This window comes from Salvelinus sp. IW2-2015, linkage group LG4q.1:29 (assembly GCF_002910315.2).
Source record: "Salvelinus sp. IW2-2015 linkage group LG4q.1:29, ASM291031v2, whole genome shotgun sequence".
In the NCBI taxonomy this organism is placed as follows: Eukaryota; Metazoa; Chordata; class Actinopteri; order Salmoniformes; family Salmonidae; genus Salvelinus; species Salvelinus sp. IW2-2015.
The window spans coordinates 15799116-15818957 of record NC_036842.1 but is presented as its reverse complement, the minus strand read 5'-3'; the positions used below and the strand labels follow the sequence as shown (position 1 = coordinate 15818957).

The 19842-nt window shown below is 42.9% G+C and overlaps 1 pseudogene; it reads left to right on the top strand.

Annotated features, from left to right (window-relative positions):
* The window catches only part of LOC111960835 (probable flavin-containing monoamine oxidase A), a 60851-nt pseudogene extending 47104 nt beyond the window's left edge, over window positions 1–13747 (top strand).
* The last annotated feature ends 6095 nt before the right edge of the window (window positions 13748–19842 follow it).

Here is a 19842-nt window from a genome sequence, read left to right as displayed (position 1 = left end):
TTTAAGTCTAATACTGCGGGTAATGGAGTCGCCAATGACTAGGGTTTTCAATTTGTCAGAGCTAATGGTGGGAGGCTTCGGCGTCTCAGACTCCGTAACGGGAGGAGTAGAGACCAGAGAAGGCTCGGCCTCTGACTCCGACTTGCTGTTTATTGGGGAGAACCGGTTGAAAGTTTCTGTTGGCTGAATGAGCGACACCGGTTGAGCATTTCTACAGCATTTCCTTCCAGAAGCCATGAGAAAATTGTCCGGCTGCGGGGACTGTGCGAGGGGATTTATACTACTATCTGTACTTATTGGTGGCACAGACGCTGTTTCATCCTTTCCTACACTTAAATTACCCTTGCCTAACGATTGCGTCTGAAGCTGGGCTTGCAGCACAGCTATCCTCGCCGTAAGGCGATCGTTCTCCTGTATATTATGAGTACAGCGACTGCAATTAGAAGGCATCATGTTAATGTTACTACTTAGCTTCGGCTGGTGGAGGTCCTGACAAACCACGTCCAGATAAAGCATCCGGTGTGAAAAAGTTGAATTAAAAAAGTAGAGTGAGGGAAAAACTAAAAATATAAACGGTAATTAAAAAGTAAAACCGTAAAGTTGGCAGGTAGCAAAGTAAGGTTTGCAACAAAACGCACAGCAGCACGTAAACAGGTGAAACAGATCAGGGCTTCCTAGTAGTGATGTTACGTTTGATACTGGAGCTCCAAGGCATGGAGACGCTAAGATTTCAACATGGAAATGTTGGACTTGAGCCTTGATCTTTAATTTCTTAGAAAGTAAACATTCATACCGTAGTAAAAGACTAGTTAATTCATTATGGACACTGACCTATTTATGACCTGTTGCTCCTAAAGTGTATGGTCATAAAAAAACATGAATCAGGGTAAAGAAGCAGAGGAGACATGTTAACTGTCTGAAGTAACCCTCAGTTTAAACCTATATAATGATACGTTCTACTGTATGTCATGAAATGGAGTTTTACAGGAATACTATAATCTGGCAACATTTGTCCCTCTGCGCTGTGTTGAACGTGGACTTGTGGCCTGGCCCTCTGGTCTCCACACCCCATCTCTCCTACTATAACTCAACCAGAGACGTGAGGTATTCACATCGATAGTCCACCAGTGGACCTCAGCTTGAACTGGCTTCTTGGAACTGCATTCATATTTTAACAGGCCAAGCTTATTTCTGTGCATGATGAGAGAATGTGAATTCAAAGCTTCAGGATTAAGACTCTAATTTCTCCTGTTCAGCTGAGCGAGAGGAGGGATGCTGCCATTCTCAGCCTGGTGAAATACCTGGGAGAGGAGGCTGCTAGCTACATCCACTATGAGGAGAAAGTAAGTGTCTAATTGGCCTAGATATAAATGTCATAGAATGTCAAGCCTGAATAGGACAGTCATACTTGAACGTTGGGTCTTAGTGGCTGCATAACCCCTTAAACCTCTTCGTATTTAATAATATGCCTAGTATAATATTCTTTATATAGTTAGAAAGAGCTTTGGTTTAAAGACACTGGGAAACCTTGGGACTGTGTTGGATGAGCAGTAGACTGGAGCCTCTCCACTAAACCCGCTGTTCCGTCTGCTATCATGGTCCCGGGCTAGTAACTGCTTCAACAACTGCACACTGGGTTTTCTCATAATATCTCTCCAGCAAGAACATTTGAGCAGCATGAAGGGCAAGGGTCAATCGCTCCCCTGGGACTAGTCAGTCTTGTAGGGAAGTAGAAAACACACAGATCGCTTGTCGCCGTGACACAACACACTACCAAGATTGACAAACGAGCACATTGGCCTGACAGATGTTGTCTGTTGCAATATGTTAGCATTCTGCTCCCTGGGCGGCGTTTCATGCGCTTAAGCTTTGAGTGGCGAGGAAGAATTGCCTCCGAGGAATCCAGGGCTAGGGAGGGCATGGGGGTTGATGATTTTCCCTGCTTGACTAGTTACGAGACTCTGGAGGGAGAAACAATATAGAGAGATGGATATCAACAAGTAGGAGATACAGTGAAGACTGATAGAGGAAGTGAGTGGACAGGTGGATTCACACACAACACAGTGGGACTATTAGTGCTTAATTTGAGCCGGATCCTGCTGGAAAAGGATCCGGCACCTCTCAGATTTGACTTAGTTCGTTCCGGCACCTATTTGTCCCGGATCCAGTATCTCTTGCAGCATGATTTATGAATTATTTCACTGTTTGCACTGTAGACATTCTAATAAAACGATCAGCATTAAATCAAGTTGCCTCCTTGTTATTTCTCCCGCCCCCCAGAAAGACCATCATGTAAAAGCGTGGGAATCCTTCTGTGTAATCATCCTATCCTGCCACAATGATTCCAGACCTGCTCTCTTATTTGTAGACATAGAGTTTATGGGGAGGGCCGGTGGGGTAAGTAACTGATACTGGCACAGGTTTTGTCTTGGTAGTGATGGTCAGCTAGTGAAGAGGTCCCTACGTAATCATGTCACGTAGCTAGGCTAGTCATCTCACTACTGAATTTGAAACGTGGGAAAGACAAATAAAACAAATCACCACCGGCACCTCCAACCATGCAAAATTCAAAGCTGGGCTGTACAGCGACAGGCCCGCTAATGGGGGAAATCGACTGTTAGGAGTTAAATGGACTTGACATGGGGAGAGTCATTGTGGGAGGTTTTGAAAACTAAGGTAGGAACATCTTTTTCCTTTACAAACTTATTCTGTACTGTGAAATGAATATGGATATTGTCACAGGCAGGAGGCCTATATATTCCCATACAGTGAGGAGAACAAGTATTTGATACACTGCCGATTTTGCAGGTTTTCCTACTTACAAAGCATGTAGAGGTCTGTAATTTTTTATCATAGGTACACTTCAACTGTGAGAGACAGCAATCTAAAACAAAAATCCAGAAATCACATTGTATGATTTTTAAAGTAATTAATTAGCATTTTATTGCATGACATAAGTACTTCTGATCACCTACCAACCAGTAAGATCCTGCTCTCACAGACCTGTTCGTTTTTCTTTAAGAAGCCCTCTCTGTTCTCCACTCATTACCTGTATTAACTGCACCTGTTTGAACTCGTTACCTGTATAAAAGACACCTGTCCACACACTCAATCAAACAGACTCCAACCTCTCCACAATGGCCAAGACCAGAGAGCTGTGTAAGGACATCAGGGATACAATTTGTAGACCTGCACAAGGCTGGGATGGGCTACAGGACAATAGGCAAGCAGCTTGGTAGAAGGCAACAACTGTTGGCGCAATTTTAGAAAATGGAAGAAGTCCAAGATGATGGTAAATCACCCTCGGTCTGGGGCTCCATGCAAGATCTCACCTCGTGCCGCATCAATGAATCATGAGGAAGGTGAGGGATCAGCCCAGAACTACATGGCAGGACCTGGTCAATGACCTGAAGAGAGCTGGACCACAGTCTCAAAGAAAGCATTAGTAAACACTACGCCGTCATGGAATTAAATCCTGCAGCGCACGCAAACGTCCCCCTGCTCAGGCCACGCGCATGTCCAGGCCCGTCTGAAGTTTGCCAATGACCATCTGGATGATCCAAAGGAGGAATGGAGAAGGTCATGTGGTCTGATGAGACAAAAATAGAGCTTTTTGGTTCTAAACTTCCACTCGCCGTGTTTGGGAAAAAGAAGGATGAGTATCAACCCCAAGAACACCATCCCAACCGTGAAGCATAGAGGTGGAAACATCATTCTTTGGGGATGCTTTCTGCAAAGGGACAGGACGACTGCACCGTATTGAGGGGAGATGGATGGGGCCATGTATCGCGAGATCTTGGCCAACACCTCCTTCCCTCAGTAAGAGCATTGAAGATGGGTCGTGGCTTGGGTCTTCCAGCATGACAACGACCCGAAACACACAGCCAGGGCAACTACAAGGAGTGGCTCCGTAAGAAGCATTTCAAGGTCCTGGAGTGGCCTAGCCAGTCTCCAGACCAGAACCCAATAGACATCTTTGGAGGGAGCTTGAAAGTCCGTATAGCCCAGTGACAGCCCTGAAACCTGAAGGATCTGGAGAAGGTCTGTATGGAGAGTGGGCCAAAATCCCTGCTGCAGATGTGTGCAAACCTGGTCAAGAACTACAGGAAACGTTGATCTCTGCTAATTGCAAACAAAGGTTTCTGTACCAAATATTAAGTTCTGCTTTTCTGATGTATCAAATACTTATTTCATGCAATAAAATGCAAATTAATTACTTAAAAATCATACAATGTGATTTTTTGGATTTTTGTTTTTTTAGATTCCGTCTTTCACAGTTGAAGTGTACCTATGATAAAACATTACAGACCTCTACATGCTTTGTAAGTAGGAAAACCTGCAAAATCGGCAGTGTATCAAATACTTGTTCTCCCCACTGTATGTGTGTTCTGCTGTCATCTACATTGATTTATTTTATTTGAAGTTCTATTCAGATATTGTGATATTTGTTCTACTGCTACATTGATGTCTGGAAAATGATATGAAATTCAAGTCTTGTAAGCCCTACAGCTGAGTATGTGTGCATATGCATATGGCAGGTGTTCTGATGTATGTTGCTGTACATTAATGTCTTGAAAATGTGGCTTATAAGAAATTCTGACTTGTGTAAGCACCATAGCTTTACTCGAGTACGTGGGGATACTATAGAGTATAGCATACGCATGGCGGCTGTTCTGCAGTGACGTCTAAATTGCTTTGAATTAATCAGCTGTCCGTTTCACCCCCATAGATAGTAGGCTACTTGGCTGTTTACTCCAGATAATCCCCCTCTCACGCTCGCTATGGGTTCTGGGACCTCCCGATTTACAAATGAAGTACTGGGGAATATGACATACATTGGTAACCTAGAAGAGGTGTGGTGCGTTGAGACATAATGTTACAGTTGAAAAGCAGCATCATTTTACAGAGAAAAGCAGCAGAATCTTACAGAGAAAAGCAGCAGAATCTTACAGAGAAAAAGCAGTGTAATTTTACAGAGAAAAGCACAAACCTCGTTATCTTATCTCTGGTTTTCAGTAATTGATTAATTTCAACATGCAAACACATTAAACACATTAACATAAAAACTGTTGTGCTGTATATAGTGAATAGAGAAGCCTGTGTTTGTGTGTCTGCTTCTGTTGTTGTAGTAAATAGAGATGTGTTGTGTTGTTGTCTCTAGGACTGTACTGTATGTTCTAGATGTGTGTTCTAGATGTGCTCTGCTGTGTGTTGTGTTGCAGGACTGTGTGTTCCAGATGTGCTCTGCTCTGTGTTGTCAGGACTAGGCCTTGGAAGAGTACAGCGGGGGTTGTCCTGTTAATGTCATGGCACCGGGCTGCTGACATATTACCACCCCAGCCTCTGCACGCCCTGTGGCAGGAAATAAACCCTGCTAAGCTGCTACTGTTCTAAACCTCCCCTCTAGTCCCCTCCATCCCTCCTCTTCATCGGCAATATCCTACCTGCACGTAACGCCACTGACATATCTACCCTGTCTATATTTACCAATGACCGCTATTATACCCCGCTCCTTCACCACCCACATCTTGTCTATGCCCTTTCCTTCCACCATAACACACTCACACACACACACAATCAGCCTCTGTAACCACCGTATGGCCCCATAACAAACCCGAACCAGCACCAGCTAACCCCTGAGCAACTACCTGAACTAACATAAAGGAGAACAATATGAGTGATTACTTCTTCACTATGAGACATTCGTCGAGGCCCAAGGAAAATGGATGTGGGGTCGGAGGGGACATCGCTTTCTTGGGAAGATGGTCACATAATGAATTTGCAATGGCCTGTTAGGGGACCCACACAGCCGAACGGAAAGAGGGGAAAAGAGGGGGAAAGAGTTAGGGAGATAGTGGAAGAGGGATGGAGAGAGAGGGAAAGATAGATGTAGAGAGAAAGAGCACACATCAAATCAAATGTATTTATAAAGCCCTTCTTACATCAGCTGATATCTCAAAGTGCTGTACAGAAACCAAGCCTAAAACCCCAAACTGCAAGCAATGCAGGTGTAGAAGCACGGTGGCTAGGAAAAACTCCCTAGAAAGGCCAAAACCTAGGAAGAAACCTAGAGAGGAACCAGGCTATGAGGGGTGGCCAGTCCTCTTCTGGCTGTGCCGGGTGGAGATTATAACGAACATGCTCAAGATGTTCATAAAATTACCGCATGGTCAAAAATAAATAATAAATCAACAGTGTTGTCGAAGGGGCAAGAAGTTCGCACCTCAGGAGAATGTCAGTTGGCTTTTCATAGGCCGATCATTAAGAGTATCTCTATCGGCTCCTGGCGTCTCTAGAGAGTATGAAAACAGAAAGTCTGGGACATAGCAAGGTCGCGTAACAGGTAAGGGTTCCAATAAGCCGCGGAAACCAGTTGAACTGGAGCAGAGCAAACGGCCAAGGTGAACTGGGTGACAGGCAAGGAGTCATCAATGCCATGTCTGAGCATGGTCCAGGGCTTCAGGTCCCCGAGAGAAGAAAGAAACAGAGAAAGAGACGAATTAGAGAGACCATGACTTAATTCACACAGGACACCGGTAGACAGGAGAGTACTCCAGATATACACAACTGACCCTAGCCCCCCGACACATAAACTACTGCAGCATAAATACTGGAGGCTGAGACAGGAGGGTCAGGAGACACTTGTGGCCATCCGATGATACCCGGGACAGGGCCAAACAGGAAGGATATAACCCCACCCACTTTGCCAAAGCACAGCCCCCACACCACTAGAGGGATATCTTCAAGCCCAACTTACCATCCTGAGACAGGCCGAGTATAGCCACAAGATCTCCGCCACGGCACAACCCAAGGGGGGCGCCAACCAAGACAGGAAGATCACGTCAGTGACTCAACCACTCAAGTGACACACCCCTCCTAGGGATGGCATGAAAGAGCACCAGTAAGCCAGTGACTCAGCCCCTGTAATAGGGTTAGAGGCAGAGAATCCCAGTGGAGAGAGGGGAACCGGCCAGGCAGAGACAGCAAGGGCGGTTTGTTGCTCCCAAGCCTTTCCGTTCACCTTCACACTCCTGGGCCAGACTACACTCATTATATGACCCATTGAAGAGATGAGTCTTCAGTAAGACTTAAGTTGAGACCGAGTCTGCGTCTCTCACATGGGTAGGCAGACATTCCATAAAATGGAGCTCTATAGAAAAAAGCCCTGCCTCCAGCTGTTTGCTTAGAATCTAGGAACAATTAGGAGGCCTGCGTCTTGTGACGTAGCGTACGTGAGGTATGTACGGCAGGACAAATCGGAAAGATAGGTAGGAGCAAGCCCATGTAATGCTTTTTAGGTTAGCAGTAAAACCTTGAAATCAGCCCTTGCCTTAACAGGATGCCAGGTAGAGAGGCTAGCACGGAGTAATATGATCACATTTTTGGTTCTAGTCAGAATTCTAGCAGCCGTATTAGCACGAACTGAAGTTTTTTAGTGCTTTATCCGGGTAGCCGGAAAGTAGAGCATTGCAGTAGTCTAACCTAGAAGTAACAAAAGCATGGATTCATTTTCTGCATCATTTTTAGACAGAAAGTTTCTGATTTTTGCAATGTTACGTAGATGGAAAAAAGCTGTCCTTGAAACAGTCTTGATATGTTCGTCAAAAGAGAGATCAGGGTCCAGAGTAACGCCGAGGTCCTTCACAGTTTTATTTGAGACGACTTTACAACCATCAAGATTAATTGTCAGATTTAACAGAAGATCTCTTTGTTTCTTGGGACCTAGAACAAGCATCTCTGTTTTGTCCCGAGTTTAAAAGTAGAAAGTTTGCAGCCATCCACTTCCTTATGTCTGAAACACAGGCTTCTAGCGAGGGCAATTTTGGGGCTTCACCYTGTTTCATTGAAATGTACAGCTGTGTGTCATCCGCATAGCAGTGAAAGTTAACATTATGTTTTCGAATGACATCCCCAAGAGGTAAAATATATAGTGAAAACAATAGTGGTCCCAAAACGGAACCTTGAGGAACACRGAAATGTACAGTTGATTTGTCAGAGGACAAACCATTCACAGAGACAAACTGATATCTTTCCGACAGATAAGATCTAAACCAGGCCAGAACTTGTCCGTGTAGACCAATTTTGGTTTCCAATCTCTCCAAAAGAATGTGGTGATCGAAGGTATCAAAAGCAGCACTAAGGTCTAGGAGCACGAGGACAGATGCAGAGCCTCGGTCTGACGCCATTAAAAGGTAATTTACCACCTTCACAAGTGCAGTCTCAGTGCTATGATAGGGTCTAAAACCAGACTGAAGCATTTCGTATACATTGTTTGTCTTCAGGAAGGCAGTGAGTTGCTGCGCAACAGCTTTTTCAAAACGTTTTGAGAGGAATGGAAGATTCGATATAGGCCGATAGTTTTTTATATTTTCTGGGTCAAGGTTTGGCTTTTTCAAGAGAGGCTTTATTACTGCCACWTTTAGTGAYTTTGGTACACATCCGGTSGATAGAYAGCCGTTTATTATGTTCAACATAGGAGGGCCGAGCATAGGAAGCAGCTCTTTCAGTAGTTTAGTTGGAATAGGGTCCAGTATGCAGCTTGAAGGTTTAGAGGCCATGATTATTTTCATCATTGTGTCAAGAGATATAGTACTAAAACACTTAATTGTCTCTCTTGATCCTAGGTCCTGGCAGAGTTGTGCAGACTCAGGACAGCTGAAAAAAGACTACCGTTTACTCTAGAATACTACAGTATTTACTTTAGAATTCTATAGTAAACTGTAGTATACTGTAGAATATTATACTACACACTGTAGTATCCCTCGATCGTGTGTAGTACTTATTATAGAATGTTGTAGTATACAACACTAAATACTACAGTCTGAAAAGCACAACACTTTTTAAACTATATTAAATACTACAGTATTCAATTTGCATACAGTCCATTCAGAAAGTTTTCAGACTCCTTGACTTTGTCCACATTTTGTTACGCTACAGCCTTATCTTTATTTTCCCCTTATCAATATACACACAAAACCAATAATGACGTAGCAAAAATAGGTTTTTAGAAATGTTTGCAAATTCATAAAAAATGTCAAACTGTAAAATCACATTTACATAAGTATTCTGACCCGTTACTTAGTACTTTGTTGAAGCACCTTTCGCAGCGATTACGGCCTTGAGTCTTCTTGGGTATGACGCTACAAGCTTGACACAACTGTATTTGGGGAGTTTCTCCCATTCTTCTCTGCGGATCCTCTCAAGCTCTGTCAGGTTGGATGGGGACCGTCACTGCGAACCTATTTTCAGGCCTCTCCAGAGATGTTCGATCGGGTTCAAGTCCGGGCTCTTACTGGGCCACTCAAGGACATTTAGAGACTTGTACCAAAGCCACTCATGCGTTGTCTTGGCTGTGTGCTTAGGGTTGTTGTCCTGTTGGAAGGTCAACCTTCACCCCAGTCTGAGGTCCTGAGAGCTCTTGAGTAGGTTTTCATCAAGGATCTCTCTGCACTTTGCTCCGTTCATCTTTCCCTCGATCCTGACTAGTCTCCCAGTCCCTGCCGCTGAAAGACATCCCCACAGCATGATACTGCTACCCCAATGCTTCACCATGGGGATGGTGCCAGGTTTCCTCCAGACGTGACACTTGGCATTCAGGCCAAAGAGTTCAATCTTGGTTTCATCAGACCAGAGAATCTTGTTTCTCATGGTCTGAGAGTATTTAGGTGCCTTTTGACAAACTCCAAGCGGGCTGTCATGTGCGTTTTACTGAGGAGTGGATTCCGTCTGGCCACTCTACCATAAAGGCCTGATTGGTGGAGTGCTCCAGATTTGGTTGTCCTTCTGGGAACATTCTCCCATCTCCACAGAGGAATTCTGGAGCTCTGTCAGAGTGACCATCGGATTCACTTTGTCATTATGGGCTATTGTGTGTAGATTGATTCAGATTTTTAATTTTTCATCAATTTTATAATAAGGCTGTAACATATCAGAATGTGAAAAAAGTCAAGGGGTCTGAATATCTTCCGAATGCACTATATGCAAGCAGCAATGCCCATATAGAACACAACAGAATCTGTGGATTACCCAAACCTCCCATATCTCTCATCCAGACCCATGAGGTGCTTTAAGATCACTGCATGATCACCAGCAGCATACCTCCCTGCATCCTTCTGCTGGCTTGCTTCTGAAGCTAAGCAGGGTTGGGCCTGGTCAGTCCCTAGATGGGAGACCAGAAGCTGTTGGAGTTCCAGTAGGAGGCATTCTTTACTCTGATCTAAAAAAATATCCCAATGCCCCAGGGCAGTGATTTGGGACATTGCCCTGTGTAGGGTGCTGTCTATTCCCCAGGTTGTTGCTGTAAATAAGAATGGGTTCTCAGTCAACTTACCTGGATAAATAATTAGAGGAGATTTTAAATTATGTAAGAAACTGTAATGACTTTAAAGAGCTCCCCAATGAATGGAAGCCCTAACCAGAGGATGTTCACTGTTTGTTATTGTGCTGGACAAACTCTTGTTCTACCCTTCATTATAACTGTGTGTCAGCTGAGGATGAACAGCCCAACACACAGACATCCTCCGCTCACATGTAAGTGATCTGTATATATATCTATATTTATATAGGAAGAGAGAGAGACCCATTCAGTTGGTGAAAGGCACTGTGGTTAAAGTGACCCAGGTGTTCAGGCATAAGTAAGCCTACGCATCCATAATGCATGCAGAGTAAACATGTATCTGCTAGAACATGCTGGAACATCTGGACAGTGTTTTTATTCATAGATGTTGAGAGTCAGTGAACATTATTTTTTGTTTTCTCTTCAGAGTCATGTAATAGTATCTAATCACATTTTAGATCAGAGTGTTCTGCTACAGGCTCTCTATTAGCAAATCATCTCAATCAGAAGTAAATAACACGTTGTCCTGTTTGAAGCATATTCTAGGTGCAGGTGTCATTTCTCATTAGCTTTCACTCTGATGTCACAGATAATCACCCCCGCTTGTTTCAGGATTGTACTCTCATCGTTGAAATATGTTCCTATTTAGCATTGACAAGCAATGAAATAAGCATGGTAAATATTTCAGTGTGAAGACAGCTGGCAGGGAGTGATAACTGTGAATGCAGATGATTCCATACTCTACATGTAAGCATCCAAAGCCAGTGTGCTCACTGAAATTCTAAATAAGGAATTACAGTCAGTATCAGAATGGGTGATTAATAATAAACTGGTCTTAAATACATCTACAACTAAAAGCATTGTAGCTACACTATATATACAAAAGTATGTGGACACCCCTTCAAATGAGTGGATTTGGCTATTTCAGCCACACCTGTTGCTGACAGGTGTATGAAATTGAGCACACAGCCATGCAATCGCCATAGACAAACATTGGCAGTAGAATAGCCTTACTGAAGAGCTCAGTGAATTTTAACGTGGCACCGTCAAAGGATGCTACCTTTCCAACAAGTCAGTTTGTCAAATTTCTGCCCTGCTAGAGCTGTCCCGGTCAACTGTAAGTGCTGTTATTGTGAAGTGGAAACGTCTAGGAGCAACAAAGGCTCAGCTGCAAAGTGGTAGGCCACACAAGTTCACAGAACGGGCACCGGCAAGTGCTGAAGCGCGTAGCGCGTAAGATTTGTCTGTCCTCTGTTGCAACATTCACTACCGAGGTCCTTACTGCCTCTGGAAGCAACGTCGGCACGATAACTGTTAGTAGGGAGCTTCATGAAATGGGTTTCCATGGCCGAACAGCTGCACACAAGCCTAAGATCACCATGCGCAATGCCAAGCATCTGCTGGAGTGGTGTAAAGCTCGCCGTCATTGGACTCTGGAGTGATGAATCACGCTTCACCATCAGGCAGTCCGACAGACGAATCTGGGTTTGGTGATTGCCAGGAGAACGCTACCTGCCCCAATGCATAGTGCCAACTGTAAAGTTTGATGGAGGAGAAATAATGGTCTGGGGCTATTTTTCATGGTTCGTGCTAGGCCTCTTAGTTCCAGTGAAGAGAGATCTTAACGCTACAGCATAAAATGCCATTCTTGGCCATTCTGTGCCTCTAACTTTGTGGCAACAGATTGGGGAAGGCCCTATGCTGTTTCAGCATGACAATGCCCTCGTGCACAAAGTGAGGTCCATACAGAAATGGTTTGTCGAGATCGGTGTGGCAGAACTTCACTTGCCTGCACAGAGCCCTGACCTTAACCCCATAAAACACCTTTGGGAGGAATTGGAACGCAGACTGCGAGCCAGGCCTTATCGGCCAACATCAGTGCCGACCTCCCTAATGCTCTTGTGGCTGAAAGGAAGCAAGTTCCCACAGCAATGTTCCAACATCTAGTGGAAAGTCTTCCCAGAAGAGTGGATTCTGTTATGGCAGCAAAGGGGGACCCAACTCCATATTAATGCCTATGATTTTGGAATGAGATGTTTGACGAGCAGGTGTTCACATACTTTTGCTAATGTAGTGTATTTGGTTCAAGACATTCTCTAAGACCTCAGCCTTAACTGGAGTTGTGCATAAATGGTGTGACCATTGAGAAAGTTGAGGAAGTTAAACTCTTAGGTATAACATTTGGTGGTCAATTATCATGGTCAACTCATATTGACAATGTTGTTGTGAAGATGGGGAGGGGTATTTCTGTTATAATCAATATATATATTTTTGACACAAAAATCAACTATACTAGTTTTTCAGGCTCTGGTCTTGTCCCATCTTGACTACTGTCTGGTAATATGGTCTGGGGCAGCAAATAAATACCAATAAAAGCTGCGTCTGGCTCAAAACAGAGCAACATGGCTTTAACTGCGCATACAGAACTAAGATCAACAACATGCATGCCAGTATTTCCTGATTGAGGGTTGACGAGAGATTAACTGCTTCTCTTCTAGTTTTTATGATAAATATTACTGTGATGAAAATTCCAGATTGTCTGCATAATCAAATAACATTAATCTCAGACACCCATACAAACTCTACGCCCAAGACATGCCACCAGGGGTCTCTTCACAGTCCCCAAGTCCAAAATTCACGGCAACGCACAGTATTATAAAGAGCCGTGATCGCATGGAACTCCCTTCCAGCTCCAATTACTCAAGTAACATCAAAAAATATTAAACAAAATGTCATGGAACGGCGGGGATTGTGAGGGAACACACACATAAACACACACATTATTTTGGGGGGGTTGTAGTGTTTGTATTATTGTTAAATTTTTCTGTTGTATTGTTTGTATAATGTTATATTTTTAATTTGTGTGTGACTGTCCTTCTCTCAGTGTATCAGTGTTTTGTTACTTGTCATGTTTTGTGTTTTTTGTAGATCCCAGGAAGAATAGCTGCTGCTCCTGCAAAAGTCAATGCGGATCCAAATAAACAAATAAAATGAACTCTCCTTCCCAGGATCCACTGGGCCGGCACGGAGACGGCCACCCAGTGGTGTGGCTACATGGATGGGGCAATTCAGTCAGGTCAGAGGGCAGCCCTTGAAGTCCTAGCCAGGCTGTGCCCTTTCACCCTGACCCAGGAGGAACAGGAGGCTGTGCAGGCTGCCCAGAACCAGAACTATGAGTCTGGACCATGCCAACACATACCTTCCACATCCCATCTCCACAGAGCTCTGATCCTCACCACGCTCATCATGGCCACTGCTGTACTATTGGCTCAGCCACAGCTCTGCCGAGACTGGATTGGACAGGCCCCGGCAGGTAGTGCTACGGAGGTTTGCTTTGTGGCAGTAAAATATGCTGTTGTGTTGGCAAAACATCCACTTGACAGGGAAATGCCTCCGCTCACAGATATGTAAAGATGTTAAATACGATTGAATTATCTGTGACATACAGTACGGTTAACACTGTTTGCCTGGTGGACATTTTTCATTTAAAGAAATGTAATGCTTGTACGGTGTAATGTGGTGGTGGTGGTGGGTGGGGGTGAGACTATACAGAAAAAAATATTTTACTTTGGACTGCAAAGTAAGTAAATTAAATTATATGTAAAGGGTTTTATATATGAACATTCCCTACAGTCGTATTAAGTCATACAGTCCCGTCAGAAAGTATTCACACCCTTGACTTTTTCCACATTTGGTTGTGTTACAAAGTGGGATTAAAATGGATTTAATTGTAATTTTTTTGTCAACGATCTACACAAAATACTCTGTAATGTCAAAGTAGAAGAAAAATTCTAAAATGTAAAAAAGTGTATGAAAATAAAACACATATATCTTGATTACATAAGTTTTCAACCCCCTGAGTCAATACATGTTAGAATCTCCTTTGACTGTGATTAAAGCCTTTCTGGGTAAATGTTTTCCCATTATTCTTCAAATTCTTCAAGCTCTGTCAAATTGGTTTGATCATTGCTAGACAACCATTTTTACATCTTGCCATAGATTTTCAAGTAGATTTAAGTCAAAACTGTAACTTGGCCACTCTGGAACATTCACTGTCTTCTTGGTAAACAACTCCAGTGTAGATTTGGCTTTGTGTTTTAGGTTATTGTCCTGCTGAAAGGGGAATTAATCTCCCAGTGTCTGATGGAAAGCAGACTGAACCAAGTTTCCCTCTAAGATTTAGCCTCTGCTGTTCCATTGCGTTCATTTTTTTATCCTGAAAAACTCCCCAGTCCTTAACGACTACAAGCATACCCATAACATAATGCAGTCACCACTATGCTTGAAATTTAAAGAGTGGTACTCAGTAATGTGTTGTATTGGCTTGAAATATGGAGAGCGGTACTCAGTAATGTGTTGTGGATTTGCCCCAAACATACCACGTTTCATTCAGGACAAAAAGTGAATTGCTTTGTCACATTTTTTGCAGTATTACTTTAGTGCCTTGTTGTAAACAGGATGCATGTTTTGGAATATTTTTTATTATGTACAGGCTTCTTTCTTTTCACTCTGTCAATTATATTAGTATTGTGGAGTAACTACAATGTTGTTGATCCATCCGCAGTTTTCTCCTATCATTGCCATTAAACTGTAACGTTTTTTAAGTCATCATTGGCATCAAGGTGATATCCCTGAGTGGTTTCCTTGCTCTCCGGCAACTGAGTTAGTAAGGACACCTGTATCTTTGTAGTGACTGGGTGTGTTGATGCACCATCCAAAGTGTAATTTATAACATCACCATGCTCAAAGGGATATTCAATGTCTACTTTTATAATTCTTTTTTTTATCTACCAATAGGTGGCCTTCTTTGTGAGGCATTGAAAAACCTCCCTGGTCTTTGTGGTTGAATCTGTGTTTGAAATTCACCGCTCGACTGAGGGACTTTACAGATAATTGTATGTGTGGGGTACAGCAATGAGGTAGTCATAAAAATCTATGTTAAATGCTATTATTCCATACAGAGTGACAAAGGGGTTGAATACTTATGACTCAAGACGTTTCAGCTTTTAATTTGTAATTAATTTGTTTTAAAAAATTATCCAAAAACATAATTCCACTTTTACATTATGGGGTAAAAATAAAAGAACAAATGCAACACAACAACATTTGATCCATTTTAAATGCAGGCTGTAACACAACAACATTTGATCCATTTTAAATGCAGGCTGTAACACAACAACATTTGAAAGAAGTAAACGGGTGTGAATACTTTCTGAAGGCACTGCATATCAAATTATTTCACATTAGCTCTATGCTTTTCAAATAAATCATATTATACAGTTATCAGCTTCTGAGTTATTCCATTAGAGAAGAATATAGAAATTCAAATAGGCTAACAAGATGAGTAGTGTGTTAAATCAAATTGACATGCATTTAACTCTAAAATGACATGGACGGTACACCAGTGCCATGGTGAATAGAGGACAATACAATATATAGTATTTTCCTACGGTACGTATTCATTCTGAGGATATTCCACATTTCTTCATGGTCACACAGTAACTAGCCAACAATGTAGGTTTGATTTGAATTAAATGAGGTGTGTTTGAAAACTGGTCTTGACTAGGTTTGGAAAGCACATTTATGATATGCTGTGTTTTTCCCAAAGAGCAGGAAAAGCCTGCTAGCGCAGCTTTGTGATATCGCCAGGCAGTGCTTACGCACTCACTCTTTCAAACACATACATGCACCCTTCCACAGACACACGCATACATGCAGACACACACGCACACAAAGCCCCCCACACACTTAGATGAGTGTGTGATGGATGAGCCAGTCATACAACGATAACTTCCCAGTGTAAGTGATTTAATCTCTATCGCTCAATTGCACAGTTGAAAGCTTTTTGTCAGACCCAGGCTCCCTGCTAGGGGTATCTCTCACACCCAGCGGTCATTGGACGTCGGTACTGGGTCTCCGTCGGTGCCATGACGTGTTATTTGTCTTCGCTATCACTGGTTTGCAGTGGATCAACCGCTCGCTCTCCCTGGTTTTGTTTAAACCAGCCCAGATTAAATCAAGGCCAGCAGCACCACATCTCTTTGTATGTGTCAACTTGTGGGCCCCCGAATGGGTCACAGGAAAACTGGTCCCTGGTGGTTGAAAATTCCTAACTGCACATCAATTCAATGTCCATTTGTTGGCATAGTATAGTATCTCACCTGATATAATACCAACACACCCACATGGAGAGCTTAGAAAACAGATGCTATGGTAGGTGAATATGGGTAGTTCCTTCTCACTGTATATACAGTATGTCATCGGCAGCATAAGTCATGCATGTGCCATCTGGGGGTTTGGCAACATGCCCTGTTAGCTGTTTTTTCTGGGGTCATTTAACGCGAAGTGATGAGTTGACTCTGTTCTGGGTGAATCACTGCCGAATGACTGGCAGTTCCATACAGCTTTTAATGTAAAAGAGGTGGACCGGAAAAGGGAGCTAAGATCTTTCTGTCAGGTCTTGTCTGTGTCTGTCTGATGAACAGTAATGCTAAGGATCAGGGTATTAAAGTCTGTGCTTCAAAAATGAATGGTGGTCTTGCCCGAGTCTATGAAAAGCAGTGTGTACATTTTTTAAATATCTACTTACAATATTGCCATTGCAAGGTCTGCTAAAAGCTAAATATATGCTGTCTTTTCAGAAAGTCACAAGAGCATTACAGTTTGCTTGGGGGACATAGCTGCATTATAGTAATTAAATTGTGGAACCATAACTATCAGCATTAATACTGTCTAAAGGAGATACAGGAATGCGAAATGTGCAATGAAATTGTAGAAATAAACCTTGAAACATAGTGATGATAAGGAGCTCTAAGGACTGTTTTGTATCTAAGGACTTTCTTCCAATTAGTTTTAGGGGAAGTAAACATACCCAACATAACCCGTGCCTTATCTGAAGTGTTTTTCTCTTTCTCTTTAGCTGCATTACCAAGACTGCAACCTCTGAATGGCCTTACTGCATTTTATTGAAGGAAGATTAGGATTAGTAGGCTACGGTGTAACCCATGCTGACTGGTGTCATCCAAGAAATTGCAATTGTTCTACATTGCCCAATGAAAGTAAAGTGAGATGGATTCAAATGAGCACTTAGCCTGACTACGTTAGGAATCTCTTTGCATTGAATGTGAGACTATGATAGTGCAACATTTCTTAGAGACAGTCCATGCACCGGGGTAAATGACTGGGTATGGATGGGTGGGAGAGGAGTGGGGGATGGAGGCCATGCAGGTATCGACGCAAGCTTTCAATCTCTGTCCTCCCACTACCTTAAGAGAAGTCAGAGGCATAGCTAGCTAGCTTAAATCGGTTGATCTATACCCCTAAGCATGGCTAGCCAGGGAGATGCATTCGGCCATGAAGCACAACCTATGCTTTTAATGTCCAGGTAAACAGATGCCAGGGACCTGCACACTGCAGAATGAATAAGGAAGGGAGCGTCATTCATTTATTTATTTCTAATCCCCTTGGGACTGTTGTGACTGAAGACGGCTCATTTCACAATCCCTCCATCACTCTTTTCTCTCACTCTTTGTGGCGAGAGCAACAATCACAGCCTCAGCAGGTTGCTATGGGCATTGAGGTGGAAGACAGAGTGAACAGAGCAGAAATGGCCATGGCAGTGAGGAAAGGGAAGTGGAAATAGCAATTCCTCCATCACCAATTACAGACCTGTTATTTCAACATAACTTGAAGAGCACGAGAAGGAAGACATGTTTTTACCCGACCCGTTGTGTAAAATTGAGTCTTGTGTGTTATCTTAACCTTTGATGAAAGAATAATTGCATGTGAGAAATGTATGTGTGAGGAGAATCTGTAAATTGGAAAGTGTATTCATCTCGACTGCAACATTTTAAAAGACTGTATTCGAGTAGGGCAAAAAAAACTGTGCTAGGTGTTTCATAAGTGTAGTCCTCAAATTACGTCATACTTAAATGGGATTTTTTCACCATGGGAAAATGGTCCATGCAAGTGGAGTCTAACTGGCGTAGACACATTGCATAAGTAGATACACTTCCTGGGTCTATTTTTGGTCAATAGTGGCCCCTGCTTGTTTCTTTTTGTGTCTAAGGACTGAGGGGGTGGTCTTTGCCAGTGCAAAATTGGAGAACAATCCAGACTGGGCTGAATTGCACTGCGTTTTTTTCTCTGCCTGTTTCAACTATTGTGTATATAATCCAAATTGCATCCACATGGGAGAGAAATGTGACAGAGTAGTACCTTCACAGTGTCAAGCTGGATTGCATACAATGCAGTGGCGGTCGGTGCCATTTAAGATTAGGGAGGATGATTATTAGAGCATGGCCTCATTTCTATTACAGCATATTGGATGACTGTCGTTCATATTCCATTCAGCCAGCTCAATGTAACATCGACAGGTTCAGGCTACTATATTATACTTGCATTTTCCCTATACCCATCATGAGGTTGCTACAACCTTGCCTACGACAGAAAGTTTATAACTTAGGTGCACAGGTCGAGAGACACATTGGAGTAATCAAGGTGACAGACTCTTGCCTGCATCTAGCTGATCTGGGGTGTAATCATTAGTCCAACAAACAAGGGTTTCTATTGGACAAATTCAGGTAGATCCCTCATCCTTTCGTTTTCTTCCGTTTAAGAAACATTTTGCAACAGAAGCGGTGGAATGAATACACCCCTGATCAACCGGACACACAGTTCATTTTCATAGCAGCCATATACAGCATCATCACTCTTCTCACCTTTTAAATTAATAAAACAGAAACCTTACTTTGACTTGGAAGAGTTGCAGTGTTGGATAGCCTTAGCCAGCTAGCCACATACATAGCATTCCTCTCTGTTTGAGTCAGGTTGTTGAGTATGCTAAATTAGCTGCATTACCTAAGTATGTGAAACGTAAACTTAGAAGAAACAATGAAATATAGCTAGCCCTCTCGGCTGCTTCTCCTTAAATTTTTTAAGAATGTATTTGTTCAAAACTGTTCCAACTATTGTCTTTCTCTCATAATTACTATGTAAGTCTATGGAAGGGGGTGGGAACCATGAGCCTCCAAGGTTTTGTATTTGAAGTCAATGTACCCAGAAGAGGACGGAAAATAGCTGTCCTCCGGCTACTCCATGGTGCTACCCTACAGAGTGCTGTTGAGGCTGCTGTAGATCTTCATTGCAAAACAGTGTGTTATAATCAATTATTTGCTGACCTGAATATATTTAGTTTTTATCTAAAAAGGATAACTCTTTTAATGTTTTACTATTTAGATTTGTCCTCTGAGGAGCTTCCACTGGTATACACCAGTATATTACCCTACTGTCACGCGCTGACCTTGGAGAGCCTTTTTATTTCTCTATTTGGTTAGGTCAGGGTGTGATTTGGGTGGGCATTCTAGTTTGTCTATTTCTTTGTTGGCCGGGTTTGGTTCCCAATCAGCGGCAGCTGTCTATCGTTGTCTCTGATTGGGGATCATACTTAGGCAGCCCTTTTTCCCACCTTCAGTTGTGGGATCTTGTTTGTGTGTAGTTGCTTTCTG